The sequence below is a fragment of the Eretmochelys imbricata genome, chromosome 7 (assembly GCF_965152235.1).
Source record: "Eretmochelys imbricata isolate rEreImb1 chromosome 7, rEreImb1.hap1, whole genome shotgun sequence".
In the NCBI taxonomy this organism is placed as follows: Eukaryota; Metazoa; Chordata; order Testudines; family Cheloniidae; genus Eretmochelys; species Eretmochelys imbricata.
The window spans coordinates 55,703,485-55,716,538 of NC_135578.1; the positions used below are offsets into that span (position 1 = coordinate 55,703,485).

At 49.9% G+C, this 13,054-nt stretch overlaps 1 non-coding gene across 1 annotated transcript; it reads right to left on the bottom strand.

Moving 5' to 3' along the window:
- Window positions 1-480: 480 nt before the first annotated feature.
- On the bottom strand, window positions 481-587 carry LOC144268502 (U6 spliceosomal RNA). The gene has a single exon (XR_013346761.1). It is a non-coding gene; the product is annotated as a U6 spliceosomal RNA (small nuclear RNA).
- Window positions 588-13,054: the final 12,467 nt, after the last annotated feature.

The following is a 13,054-nucleotide window of genomic DNA, read 5'->3' on the forward strand; positions in this document are numbered from 1 at the left end:
GAGCATATTTTGTGGTATCTGAGTACCTGGCTGTAGAAGACCAATTTCTTGTTGTGTTTGGGGCCGTTTACTAGATCTGTGAAGGTAGGTGTGGTGATCTGTGGGTTTCTTGTATGTAGTTCTCTGTAGGGGTCCATTGTTGAAACTGATCCTGGTGTGCAAAAAGTTGATGCTAGTGTGAAAGTGTTCCAGAAAGAGTTTATTGAAGTTGTAATGGAAATCTGAAGGAGTTTGCTGTCTGTCCAGAGGATGAAAATATCATCATGTATCACAGATATATCATTGGTTCTGTGGCACATTTGTCCAGAAATTCTACTTCAAAGTGACCCAGGAAGAGGTTGGTATACTGGGGAGCCATCCTAGTACCCAGGGCTGTTCCCAGGGTTTGGACAAAGTGTTTGTTGAATATAAAATTGTTATGGGTGAGGATGAAAGGGATGAGTTTGACGATGTGTTTTTGGGGTGGAGAGCTGAGACTTGTCCATTGTCTTGTAAATATTTGAATTTGCATGTCATCCTTGCGCAGGGGCAATGCAAATCTTCTCTGTATCGTTGCAATTTTATTATATGTGCTAGGCAGTCAGCAATGTTGTCCTTGTGAGAGATGTTGGTGTATAGGGAGATGACAACCATGGTGGCAAAGATAGTGTTCTGAGGGAGGTTGTTAATGTTGTGGTGTTTATGGAGGAAGCCAGTAGTGTCCTGGAAGAAGCTGGCTCTTTTTGTGGTGAGTGGCCTTGAGGATTGTTTCTGTGAGTCCTGACATTCTTTCAGTGAGATCGCTGTGGCCAGATATGGTCTGTCTGGGTTCCCTTGCTTGTGTATCTTGGGAAGCATGCAGAAGGTCCCTGGGGGGTGGCTTCTTGGCAGATGAGCTTGTAAAGTTTCTCTTGAAGTTGTTTGGGAAAAGATTTGATGATAAACTTAAATTCCTGGGTAAACTGTGGTGTGGAGTACTTCTTTGAGTACTTTTTGGTAGGTGGTGTCGGAGAGTCAACGATTGGCCTCATTAATATAGTCATTGCGGTTGAGGACTACAACCTTTATCTGTCTGGTGGTTAGATTTCAGGGACTGCATAACTGTCCTCTTGGCAGCGGAGAGACTGTGGTGGATGTGATGTTTGTTAAGGATTTCACAGTCAGTATTTTTTCTGAGACAATCAATGTAATGATCAAGTGTGTGACTTCATGCACTCTGTCCAGTCAGAGGATTCTTATTTCTTATGATTGTTTGTGGAGACATGGTAACTGTGAAATAGTTGTGAAAGAATTTTTTAGGTGGAGTCGGCAGAAGAATTCTCCACGTTAGTACAGTAAAAGGTTTTGTAGTGAGGCAGAAGTTCATTTCCCTTAGAGTACAGCTAATTCAGCTCCAGTTCGGGGTAGTCTTGATAAACTGATGTTCAGGTGTTGTGTAGTGTCCATGGGGTAGATACGGGTGCCATGGCTTCTCCCAGATATGGTGTTCTGTGGCTTGTGAAGTAGTTGTAGTTGGTTCCACTTTCTTTTTGTGTTGGATGGCTGTCATCAGGTTTTTTGGTAGCTGTTTTGGACTTCTCACATGATTTCCAGGTAAATTTCCTGATCCCCTCCCCCCCCCCCCCACCTTGCAATGTGTGGGAGCATGTGGTGATTTCTTGTTTGAGGTGGCCCCTTCTGAAGTATGTGAGATGCAGTAAGTGGTTCCTCAGTTTTTCTGAAGTCCGTCTGCAGAGCTGTTCAGCACATTTGGAGTTGTGTGTAGCGGTCAGAAGGTTATAGATGGTGAGACCTCTGGCAATGTTTTGTTTCTTGCATTTGCTCAGGAAGTAGATGTCATGAAATTTTGCTTCCTTTTTCTTCATTTTGTGGTGTTTCCATTTTATGTGGACAGTTCCAGGCTTGGCTGCACACACAAGGCTCAAACACAGGGTACATGTGTTGTGGGGACAGAACGTGGTCCCTCCTTGCAGGACAGCTGCATCTGCCAACATTGAGATCTCTCTGCTTCAGCGTAGCCTGTGGGTTGCTGTCCTCACACCTCACAAACGGGAATCGCCAGCAGTTGTTCATGGGTGGGGAGAGACCTGACCCCACTCCAGTTCCTTTTTCTAGGCTTTTAATCTGTGGTGCCTAAGTGGTGCAACTGTTAGGATTTCATTTTCTATGCCTGGGAGGCTGCTGTCACCGGAGGCAGCTGCCCGGGCATGGAGCAGGGCAGATGCAGCGTGGTGCTGGTGTAGAGAGCACAGAGCACTCGCTCTCATGTAGGCTGCACTTTGGTGCCATCTTGTTTGCTCCCCTTCAATGTAAAATAAAAGCCCTCCGGACCAAAATGACCGGAGAAACGGAATGCCATGAAAGGGGGTGTGCCAGAAGCTCCCTTAAACAAAAGGCGCCGATTTCCACAGGACTGAAGCACTATGGAGGCAGCACAAAGGATGCTGGGATACATATCAGAGGTGACAGGTAGATGGGGGCATGCGGGGTCAGGTGCCCCACCCCAAAACTTGCTGCTTCGCTTGTACTGAGCATGCTCAGTAAGGCTGGTGAAGCCGGCTACCCGCACTCTGCCCCCCTCCCACCCTCTCAGCAGGCCCCAAGTTGTCTCTGGATCTGCAAAGCAGGGATGGGCTGTGAAATGGGCCTGATTTTATGCTGTTCTCCCTTGGAAGCTAATGGAAGTGGAAGGAGCACTGCACGTCACAGGGCCCTAGCCTAATTATGAGGCCTGGTGTGATGAAGGGGGAGAGCTCTCCTGCCACTGCTGTTGTGTGTGCAAAGGAGGAGTGAGACTTTGCCCTGCCGCCTACGATGAGCACTTCGTTCCTAGCCAAACAGCCTTTCCTTGCCGCCGTAGGAGAGCTTTCCAGGGGCACCTGAATAATCCAAGATGCCTTTGATCGAGGTGCAGGTGGCTGCAAGCAGGAGCTGGTGCCCAAGGCAGCTGGGAAGCTGCTTCCCGGCACTGTGCCTTGGCACTTCCTGACACCCGATCCCAGGCCGGTGGCTCTCTTGGCTCCCATTGTAAGCAGCTCAGTGACATGATCCCTGGCTCTCCATAGAGCCCTGAATAGCTGCTGGCGCCCAGCTTTCTGAGCCGCCTGAATTACTCAGCACTAGAGAGACCTGGTGGAGGCCTTGGACCATTCCACAGGCCACCTCTCCACGCCAGTTGGGATGTGGAAACCCCAGCACTTAATGCACATGGAGACTTGATTCGCCTTTGACCCCCCCAGTGAGGGCGATCTCTGAAGGCCAAGGTTGGGGTGTGGAAGGGGGTTTGGGGTGTGGGCTCCAGGAGGGAGTTTGGGTGCAGGAGGTGGCTCAGGGCTGGGGGTTGGGGTGCCAGGTGTGGGCTCCAGGAGGGAGTCTGGGTGTGGGAAGGGGCTCATGGCTGGGGGTTGGGTGCGGGAGGGGTTGCAGGGTACAGGCTCCAGCTGGGCGGCGCTTGCCTCGGGCGGCTCCCGGAAGTGGCCGGCATGTCCTACTCCGAGGCTCAGGGCAGCCAGATGGCTCTGTGAGCTGTCCCTGCCTGCAGGCACTGCCCCCCCAGCTCCCATTGGCTGTGATTCCCAGCCAATGGGAGCTGTGGAGTCAGCTCTCGAGGCAGGGGCAGCACGTAGAGACCCCCTGGCCACCCCTGCACTTAGGAGCTGAACATGCTGGCTGCTTCCGGGAGCCACGCTGCGCCACCCACTGGACTTTGGCCTATTAAAATCTCCCGGGTTGCCGTTAATAGTCACCGGGAGATTGAGGCTGGTTCTGGGAGACTCCCGGCCAATCCCGGAGGGTTGGCAACCCTACTATCTAGGAATGTCTACAGCTAGACTCCCCCATCCTTATGCTGGTGAAAATGCAGAGGAACCCCACTGATGTCAGTGGGATCATCCATGACTTACACCAGTGCAGCTGAGAGCAGAATCTGGCCCATCCTGGGTAACACCTGTCTTCTTAGGCCTGGTCTACCCTTGCAATGTAGGGAATGTGTAGCTACAGGCAGCAGTGAAAGGCTTCGGCAGCACAGAGGCATAGCCTAGCAGCGTAGATGGGCAAGGCACTACTTGGGCATGTAGAGAGCTGTGTAGGGTATACACCCTGTGGGTTCAGGCCTGTCTGCCCTCCACTCGCCTACGAAGTGCCTCACTGTGTACATTGCTATTTATACCTGGGCTAAGGGCGTGCTTAGTGTCTGTATTCTGCATCCCACTGTAAAAGCAGACCATATCCTGTGATTTTATAAATGGTGACCGAAGGCAGCTTTGTGGGGCAATCACTGTCTGCTTGGTCTGTGTTTGGTTAGCACCTAGCACAATGGGCTCCTGGTCCATGACTAGGGGTCTTAGGTGCTACGGTAATACAGATAAATAATTGGGTTCTTGTACCACACCCACATCTTTGTGTCTGGGCAACTAGCACCTTGAAGAGCATCTTATGCCACTGAAGTCAATGGACCAATCACGGAGTCAGGTGCTACTCAGCATGATTTAGGGTCTGTCTCCAAGGCAGGAGAGGAATTACTGGCAGTGAGTCGGGGGTATAAAGAGGAGTAATGGGGTGGAATTAAAGGAGGAGAAATTCAGTGCCTGATGCTACAAACACTTATGCATGTAACTAACATTGCTCCCATGTGTAGGCCCATCTGAGTCAATGAGGCTATTCAGAGGAGTAGTTTGTGTTTGCTGTTCAGCCCGAGGGTCCGTCCTCCAGTGAGATCTAGTCAACTATGGAATGCTCTCCGAAGGGAAGCAGTGGCTGCCATAAGCACAGGGCTGTCCCTTCCCAGAGAAGCCAGCCTGCCAAGTGTGCCCCAGACTGCTAGGCTGTGAGGACGAAGCTGCCACCTGGCCAAAGTAGAAGTGTGTATGGATATATCTGGTCTACGTGTGGAAATTGACCAGAACATGTCTCCACATGGACACGCCATTCCAGAATAATTCTAGATTAATAATTCTTTATTCCGGAATATTAATGCACTTCCACAACATTGTTCTGGAATCAAGTCACTTTCATTCCAGAACAGTGTCCAAATAGGGAGCTAGAACAGTCACTTTCTCCATACCAGCCAACCCTTAATTCATGAAAGAATAGAGAATTTCACATACAGCAGAACTCGCAGTCCTGACCCTTCAGGAAACCACCACCACCCAGGGGGCTGCCTGCAGTGCTGCGTCTAGGGCTGCAACACTGTCCTCTCCACGAACCCATCTGCTGGAATGATGGAACTTCCCACCATACAGGGCTCTTGTATTTGTTGATGACCCAGGGCTGGTAGCCTATGTGGGGTGGAAGGAACTTTACCTTGGGTGCTGGGGTCAGTGTTGATTTGTCTGGAAATGTCTTATTCAAGGAATCTAAGTCTAAATCGTGGAGGTGCCAACCCATAACAAGAGGTGTGTTTCTTTACAACAAGACAGGAGAAATCTGAATGAGTGCTAAGAGCACATGGGGAAAATAGAAGTGTGGAAATCAGTTAGTAGAAAGGTACAGTCTAAAGAGTGAACACAATGAGAGAGGGCAAGGTTAGATTGGAATATACAAAACAAGCTTGGAACTTGGACTGGGAGCCAGGAGACGTTGGTTCTATTCCTAGCTCTGTGACTGGGCAAGTCTTTTAACCCCAGAGGAATAAACAGAGGCCCAAATGCTGGAGGCCTTATTCAGCCCTTGCATGGGCAGCACTTCCACGGGAGTGCTGTCTGAGTGAGGATTGCAGGGCTGGACCAGAACACATCTGGGGAAGGTAAGGGGAGAGGCAGGGATACCAGCCTGAGGGAAGAAAGGAAGGAAAGAGAGGGAGAAGAATATCACTAATGAAACGACATTAATGAGCACCAGAAGAGCAGGTGCCCTGGACAGTAGAGGCGGGTGACAATGGAGTTCTGCCCCAGCCAGCACAGCCACCTATTGCAGTGGCGTAGGTTTAGCAATAAACCAGACTGGCTTAAAATTATGTTCACCCCGGTCATGGTGTGAGTGGAAGGAGGGACTCTGGAGATCTGTCTTTGCCGTAGACTCCTTGTGTCACCTGGCAGAGCCCCGTGCTCCTTTTGCCTGCTGGACAAGACGCAGACAGAAAATGGGTCACACGTTCTATTAAGGTATGAGTAAACCCGGATAACGCCTGATGAACAGACGTCTTAATAAATGGCCAATCTGCTGTTACTGGTTGTTAGAGTCCAACAGTGGTTGCTTCTGACCATCCCAAACACCTTTTACTGCTGTGCTCGTGGCCATCGAAAACACATGCTCCTCATGCCTGTAACATGCCTATAACAGCTAGTGATCCTGTATTAACCCTCTATAAACCATGTACAGAGGCTATCGTCTTATGAAGTGTATCCCGGGATGGTCTTTAACTGTGTGCATGCACAGTACCTAGCACCCGGGGCTCTGATCTCAGCTGAGAACCCAGGTGCTACCGGAATACAAAGAATGACCATAATTCCTTGCTGTGAATACAGTGACTGTGATGGCCACTTCTCTGTGTACCAGAGTATGGCATAAGGATGGCCATGGAGTTGGGGCACTGGCCTGAGACCTAGATTCAATTCCCTGCTCTGCCACAGATTTCCCATGTGATCTTGGGCAAGTCACTTAGGCCCAGGTCCACAAAGGTACTTATGTTTCTAACTTACATTGATTTAATGGCATATAGGAATCTAAATACCTTTGAGGATCTGAGCCTTAGTTGCTCTGTGCCTCAGTTTCCCCTCTGTAAAGTGGGTGATGATAGCACTGCCCTACCTGCCAGCACTGTGACGTGGGTAAATACATTCATCCATGTGAGGTGCTCAGATGCCGTGGTAATGGGCTACAAAGGCGCTAAGATAGAACTTGTTTCTACAAGCAGATCCCTTTTAGTAACTGGGAATCCCTGAGCTGCCTTCAGACTCTCCAAAGAGAGAGAACCCAGCAGGCAGCTGACCCCCAGCACTGTCCAGGCTCAGTAGGACTCACCTGGCGTGGAGGAGGCAGAGAAATGTTTCACAGTTGCTCACGCTGCTACTTTAATCCTAGACCGTGAGGAACCCGTCTTGTGCTTCAGGGACAGGACTGGGAGTCAGGAGGCTGCGAGTCTGTTCCCAGCCCAGACGCAGGGTGACATTGGGCAAGTTGAATCGCCCTGTGCCTCAGTTTCCCCAGATGTAAGATGACGATAATGATACTGACCTAGCTCCTGGGGCTGACATGAGGATGAACCAATTCATGTTTGTGATTCCTGCATGGAAAGTGCGAGGGGAATGTTGTTAAACCACCTTCTGGTGTATGTTGCCATGCTTTAAGCCCTGCTGTTGTACGGAAAGGTGCCCTGCCCCTTTAAGAAGTTAGCTGTGCCAGGCTCTCTGCCTGGCTGCTAGGCTCCCCATAGGCTCTCAGCGAAGAAAGTCAGAGCCTGGGCTGCTGCAGTCTATTTTATCACAATTTACTTGGTAACAGGTTACAAATGTGGCCTGTGATGAAAATAATGAGGCTTGATGTCACTTAGTGCAGGGGGCTGTGTGTGTGTGTGTGTGGAATAGCAAAGGAGAGCCTGGCTGGCCTCCATGCTTCCACAGCAACCCCTTCTGCTGCTCTTCTTCCTCCATAGCGGGGCCTCCAGCCCCTAAGGGGTCTGGGCAGTGCCACCCCCTCACACAGGGCTCAGGGAACCAACTCCACTAGAGACCTATTAGAGCCCCTACTCCATCCCTGGAAGGGCCCAGTTCTCTGTAACTCCAGCACTCAGGGTCCCACTGCTTCCTGTGGGAGACCATATTGGGTGCTCCATTCCCTCTGTGCCACCCCACCAGAGTCATGGGCAGGATCTAGCCCACAGCCAGGAAACCTTCCCCTGATGGCCAGCCAGATCTCCCCATTGTCCTGGGGGGAGACTTTCAAAGGCACCGAAAGCAGTTAGGTGCCAGCTCCCAGTGGCAACTGGATCCCCAACCCTGTTGAATCCCCCTCTCCTAGTTCAAGCCCTGGACTATCTCTAACAATTCTTCCCATTCTTTTCACTCCCAGAAGCAGATCGCCCTGAGCCCCTCCTCATTAAATGCCATGCAGTTCTTGCACTGCACACAACTCCTCCCAGGCCTGAGCAAAGGGACAATAGTTGGAGACACTCCACAGTTCCTGTCCCTGCCAGTGTCCTCCCTGACCCCGGTTTCCCTGCTCACTGGCACCCACCCAGCCGCTTACCTGGCACTTTCCTGAGAAACGAGTGAAAATGCGCCTTCTACTCATGCCCGAATTAACGGTTGTGTCCACAATGAGTTTCCCATGCATGTATTTTACTTCAAATGGCACTGAATTAGCTTCCGCTGGAGGAATGCGACAGGTGAAGCTATCACCACTGTTCAGTGGGACGGTCGGTGCATTAGTCTTAATTCCATACTGTGGCCCTTTAAACTGAAACACTGGACTTCTCTGGAAACATTGTGCTGGTGGGGGAGAATGGGGCGTGCAGGGCAACCTCAGTGCTTGGAAACTTGCTGCGAAGGATGGTCGAACTCTGGGCTAGTTTTGTTTGTTTGGGATCTAAACGTGGCTGCTGAGTCTCTGGGCCAGATTGCTCTTCACATGGGTTGTTAGTGAACGAATTCAAACAAGGCTTTTGACACAGTTCTACACGACATTCTCATGAGCAAACTAGGGAAATGGGGTCCAGACGAAATCATTATAAGGTGGGTGCACAACAGGTTGCAAAACCATACTCAGCTGTCAAACTGGGAGGACATATCAAGGTCCCACAGGGGCCTGTCCTGGGTCTGGTACTAGTCATTATTTTCACTAACAACTTTGATGGACTGGAGAGTACACTTACAACATTTGCAGATCATACCAAGCTGGGAGGGGTTGCAAGCACTTTGGAGGACAGGATTAGAATTCGAAATGATCTTGGAGAATTGGTCTGAAATCAACAAGATGAAATTCAAAAAAGAGAGGTGCAAAGGATTCTACTTAGAAAGGAAAAATCAAATGCACAACTACAGAATGGGGAATAACTGGGTAGGTGGTACTGCTGCCAAAAAGGATCTGTGGATTATAGTGGATCACAAACTGAATATGAGCCAACGGTGTGATTCAGTTACAGAAAAGGCTCATATCATTCTGGGGTATGTTAACAGGAGTGTCGTATGTAAGAAACCTGAGGTAATTGTCCCACTCTACTCAGTATTGGTGAAGCATCAGTTGCAGTATTATGTCCAGTTCTGGGTGCCACACTTTAAAAACGATGTGGACAAGTTGGAGAGAGTCCGGAGGACAGCAACAAAAATGATAACCAGGTTTAGAAAACACAACCTGTGAGGAAAGGTTGAAAGAACTGGGCATGTTTAGTCTCAAGAAGAGAAGGCTGAGGGGGGACCTAATAACAGTCTTCAAATATGTCAAATGTTCTTATAAAGAGAATGGTGATCATTTTTTCTTTGTGTCCACAGAGGGCAGGGCAAGAAGGAATCAGCTCAGTCTACAACATGGAAGATTTAGGTTGGATATTAGGAAAAACTTTCTAACTCTAAGGTTAGTTGAGCACTGGAACAGGTTACCAAGGGAGGTTGTGGAATCCTCATCACTGGAGAATAGGTTACACAGGCACCTGCCAGGGATTATCTAGGGGTATGTAAGCCTCCCTCAATGTGGGGGGTGGAGTAGATGACCTTTCTGAGGACACTGCCAGCCTGACATTTCTATGATTCTGTGCTAAACAACTTGGGCACTATTACAAAGCCATGGATCATCCGTGCTACTCTTTCACCACATTGAACATTGACTAGTTACTCTTGGGTTTCGACTCCTTAGCCCATTTCTGATCCAGGACAGTACTTTGCCTCTCACCACATGGCTACTTTCTTTCCTTAACATCTCCTGTAGGGGACTTTGTCAAAGGCTTTTTACAAGTTCAAGCCCTGGTCTACACTACGAGTTTAGGTTGAATTTAGCAGCGTTAGATCAATTTAACCCTGTGTACGACGAAGGGTAAATGGCCACACGATGAAGCCATTTACTTCAACTTAAAGGGCTCTTAAACTCTATTTCTGTACTCCTCCCCCGACGAGGGGATTAGCGCTGCAATCGACCTTGCCTGGTCGACTTTGGGGTAGTGTGGTCGCAATTCGACGGTATTGGCCTCCGGGAGCTATCCCAAAGTGCTCCATTGTGACCACTCTGGACAGCACTCTCAACTCAGATGCACTGGCCAGGTAGACAGGAAAAGGCCTGCGAACTTTTGAATCTCATTTCCTGTTTGGCCAGTGTGGCAAGCTGCAGGTGAGTGCAGATCTCATCAGCAGAGGTGACCATGATGGAGTCTCAGAATCGCAAAAGAGCTCCAGCATGGACCGAACGGGAGGTATGCGATCTGATCGCTGTATGGGGAGACGAATCCGTGCTATCAGAACTCCATTCCAAAAGACGAAATGCCCAAACATTTGAAAAAATCTCCAAGGGCATGAAGGACAGAGGCTATAACAGGGACCTGCAGCATGAAACTTAAGGAGCTCAGGCAAGCCTACCAAAAAAACAGAGGCAAATGGCCACTCGGGGTCAGAGCCGCAACCATGCCGCTTCTATGATGAGCTGCATGCCATTCTCGGGGGTGTAGCCACCACTACCCCACCCCAGTGCTTTGACTCCATCAATGGATTATCATACAACAGAGATGTGCATTTTGGGGACGAGGAAGATGAGGAGGAGGAGGAGAAGGTTGAAGATAGCGCACAGCAAGCAAGTGGAGAAACTGAGAGCCAGGAACTGTTTCTCACCCTGGACAAGTTGCAGTGGGGGAGGTTTAGGTTGGATATTAGGAAAAACTTTTTCACTAGGAGGGTGGTGAAACACTGGAATGCGTTGCCTAGGGAGGTGGTGGAATCTCCTTCCTTAGAAGTTTTTAAGGTCAGGCTTGACAAAGCCCTAGCTGGGATGATTTAACTGGGGATTGGTCCTGCTTTTGAGCAGGGGGTTGGACTAGATGACCTCCTGAGGTCCCTTCCAACCCTGATATTCTATGATTCTGTGATTCTATGATTCTATGACCTGGAGCCAGGACCTGCTGAACCCACCCAAGGCGGGCTCCCGGACCCGCCAGGTGGAGAAGGGACCTCTGTATAGTGTACCGTTGTAAATATAAAACGTGGTTTAAAAGCAAGCATGTTTAATGATTAATTTATGGCCAGTACAGCTACTGGAAAAGTCTGTTAACGTGTCTGGGGATGGAACGGGACATCTCCATAAAGCTCTCCTGGATGTACTCCCAAAGCCTTTGCAAAAGGTTTCTGGGGAGGGCAGCCTTATTCCATCCTCCATGGTTGGACACTTTACCACACCAGGCCAGTAGCACGGAGTTTGGAGTCACTGCATAACAAGGCATGGCAGCGTATGGTCCTGGTGTTTGCTGGCATTCAAGCAACATCCGTTCTTTATCTCTCTGTGTTATCCTCAGGAGAGTGATATCATTCATGGTCACCTGGTTGAAATAGGGTAATTTTATTAAGGGGACATTCAGAGGTGGCCGTTCCTGCTGGGCTGTTTGCCTGTGGCTGAACAGAAATCTTCCCTGCTGTTAGCCATGCAGTGGGGGGAGGGGTGAAGTGATCATCCCAGAAAATTGGGTGTGTGTGTGTGGGGGGGGGCGTTAGTTGGGTTTGTGCTGCACGTTAATCCAAAAACCGCAGCCCCTCCTTTTAAATTGCCAACCCATTTGAAATGGCCAACCCAATGGCTGTTTGGTATGGGAAATGAGGGCACTGCTGTTTGAAACCATTCCCACGTGTTATGAAGGTTAAAGAAGCTAAAAGACTGTGGCTTACCATGGCTGCCTGAAAGCCAAATTCTGTTGCCCGGCCCTGCATGTGTGATCTCTCACACCAAACTGGCAGACCCTCAATATAAGAGGCAAAATGCGACCTTGTACCGAATGCACATGTGCTATGTAATGTTAACAGCAAGGTTCACCCTGAAAGAGTCTACCCATTGTTCTCTAAAATGTGTCTTTTAACTACTACTCTCCCTTTTTTTCCCCTCCCGCAGCTGCAAATGTTTCAACGCTCACACTATCATCTCCATCCCAGAGGCTAGCGAAGATTAGAAGGCGAAAAAATGCACTCGCAATGAAATGTTCTCTGAGCTCATGCAGTCCTCCCACACTGAAAGAGCCCAGCAGAATGTATGGAGGCAGACAATGTTAGAGTCCAGGAAAGCACAATATGAATGTGAGGACAGGTGGCGGGTTGAAGATAATAAGTGGCGGGTTGAAGATGATAGGTGGCGTCAGCTTGCTGACAGAAGGCAGGACTCAATGCTGAGGTTACTGGAGGATCAAACTGATATGCTCCGGCATATGGTGGAGGTGCAGGAAAAGCAGCATGAGCACAGACCACCGCTACAGCCTCTGTGTAACCAACCGCCCTCCTCCCCAAGTTCCATAGCCTCCTCACCCAGACACCCAAGAACGTGGGGGCCCCCCCTCTGGAGAGGCAGAATGGCCCCCTCAAGGACTGAACTCACAACCCTAGGTTTAGCAGGCCACTGCTCAAACCACTGAGCTATCCCTCTAATTCCAGGCAGGACTGAATCTCCATTAGACAAAACTTAAAGAAGAGAATGACCTGAGTCACTCCCATTTATGTCCATGTGCCCCTGACAGACCTCACCTGGATCTGCCAGGAGCACCCATGTCTGCCCAGGCACCCCGACTGACCTCACCGAGGCCAGCCAAGAGCACCCAGGAGACGACAAGGATGGCTACCAGTCGTAATGCACCATCTGCTGCCACAAGGCAATGGGTTGCTGCTGCTGTGTAGCAGTGCAGTCCCACATCTGCCAGCACCCAGGAGACGTATGGTGATGGAGAGCTGAGCGGGCTCCATGCTTGCCGTGGTATGGTGTCTGCACAGGTAACCCAGGAAAAAAGGCGCAAAACGATTGCCTGCCATTGCTTTCACAGAGGGAGATGGGGGCCTGACGACATGTACCCAGAACCACCCACGACAATGTTTTTTGCCCCATCAGGCATTGGGATCTCAACCCAGAATTCCAATGGGTGGCAGAGACTGCGGGAACTGTGGGATAGCTACCCACAGTGCAGCACTCC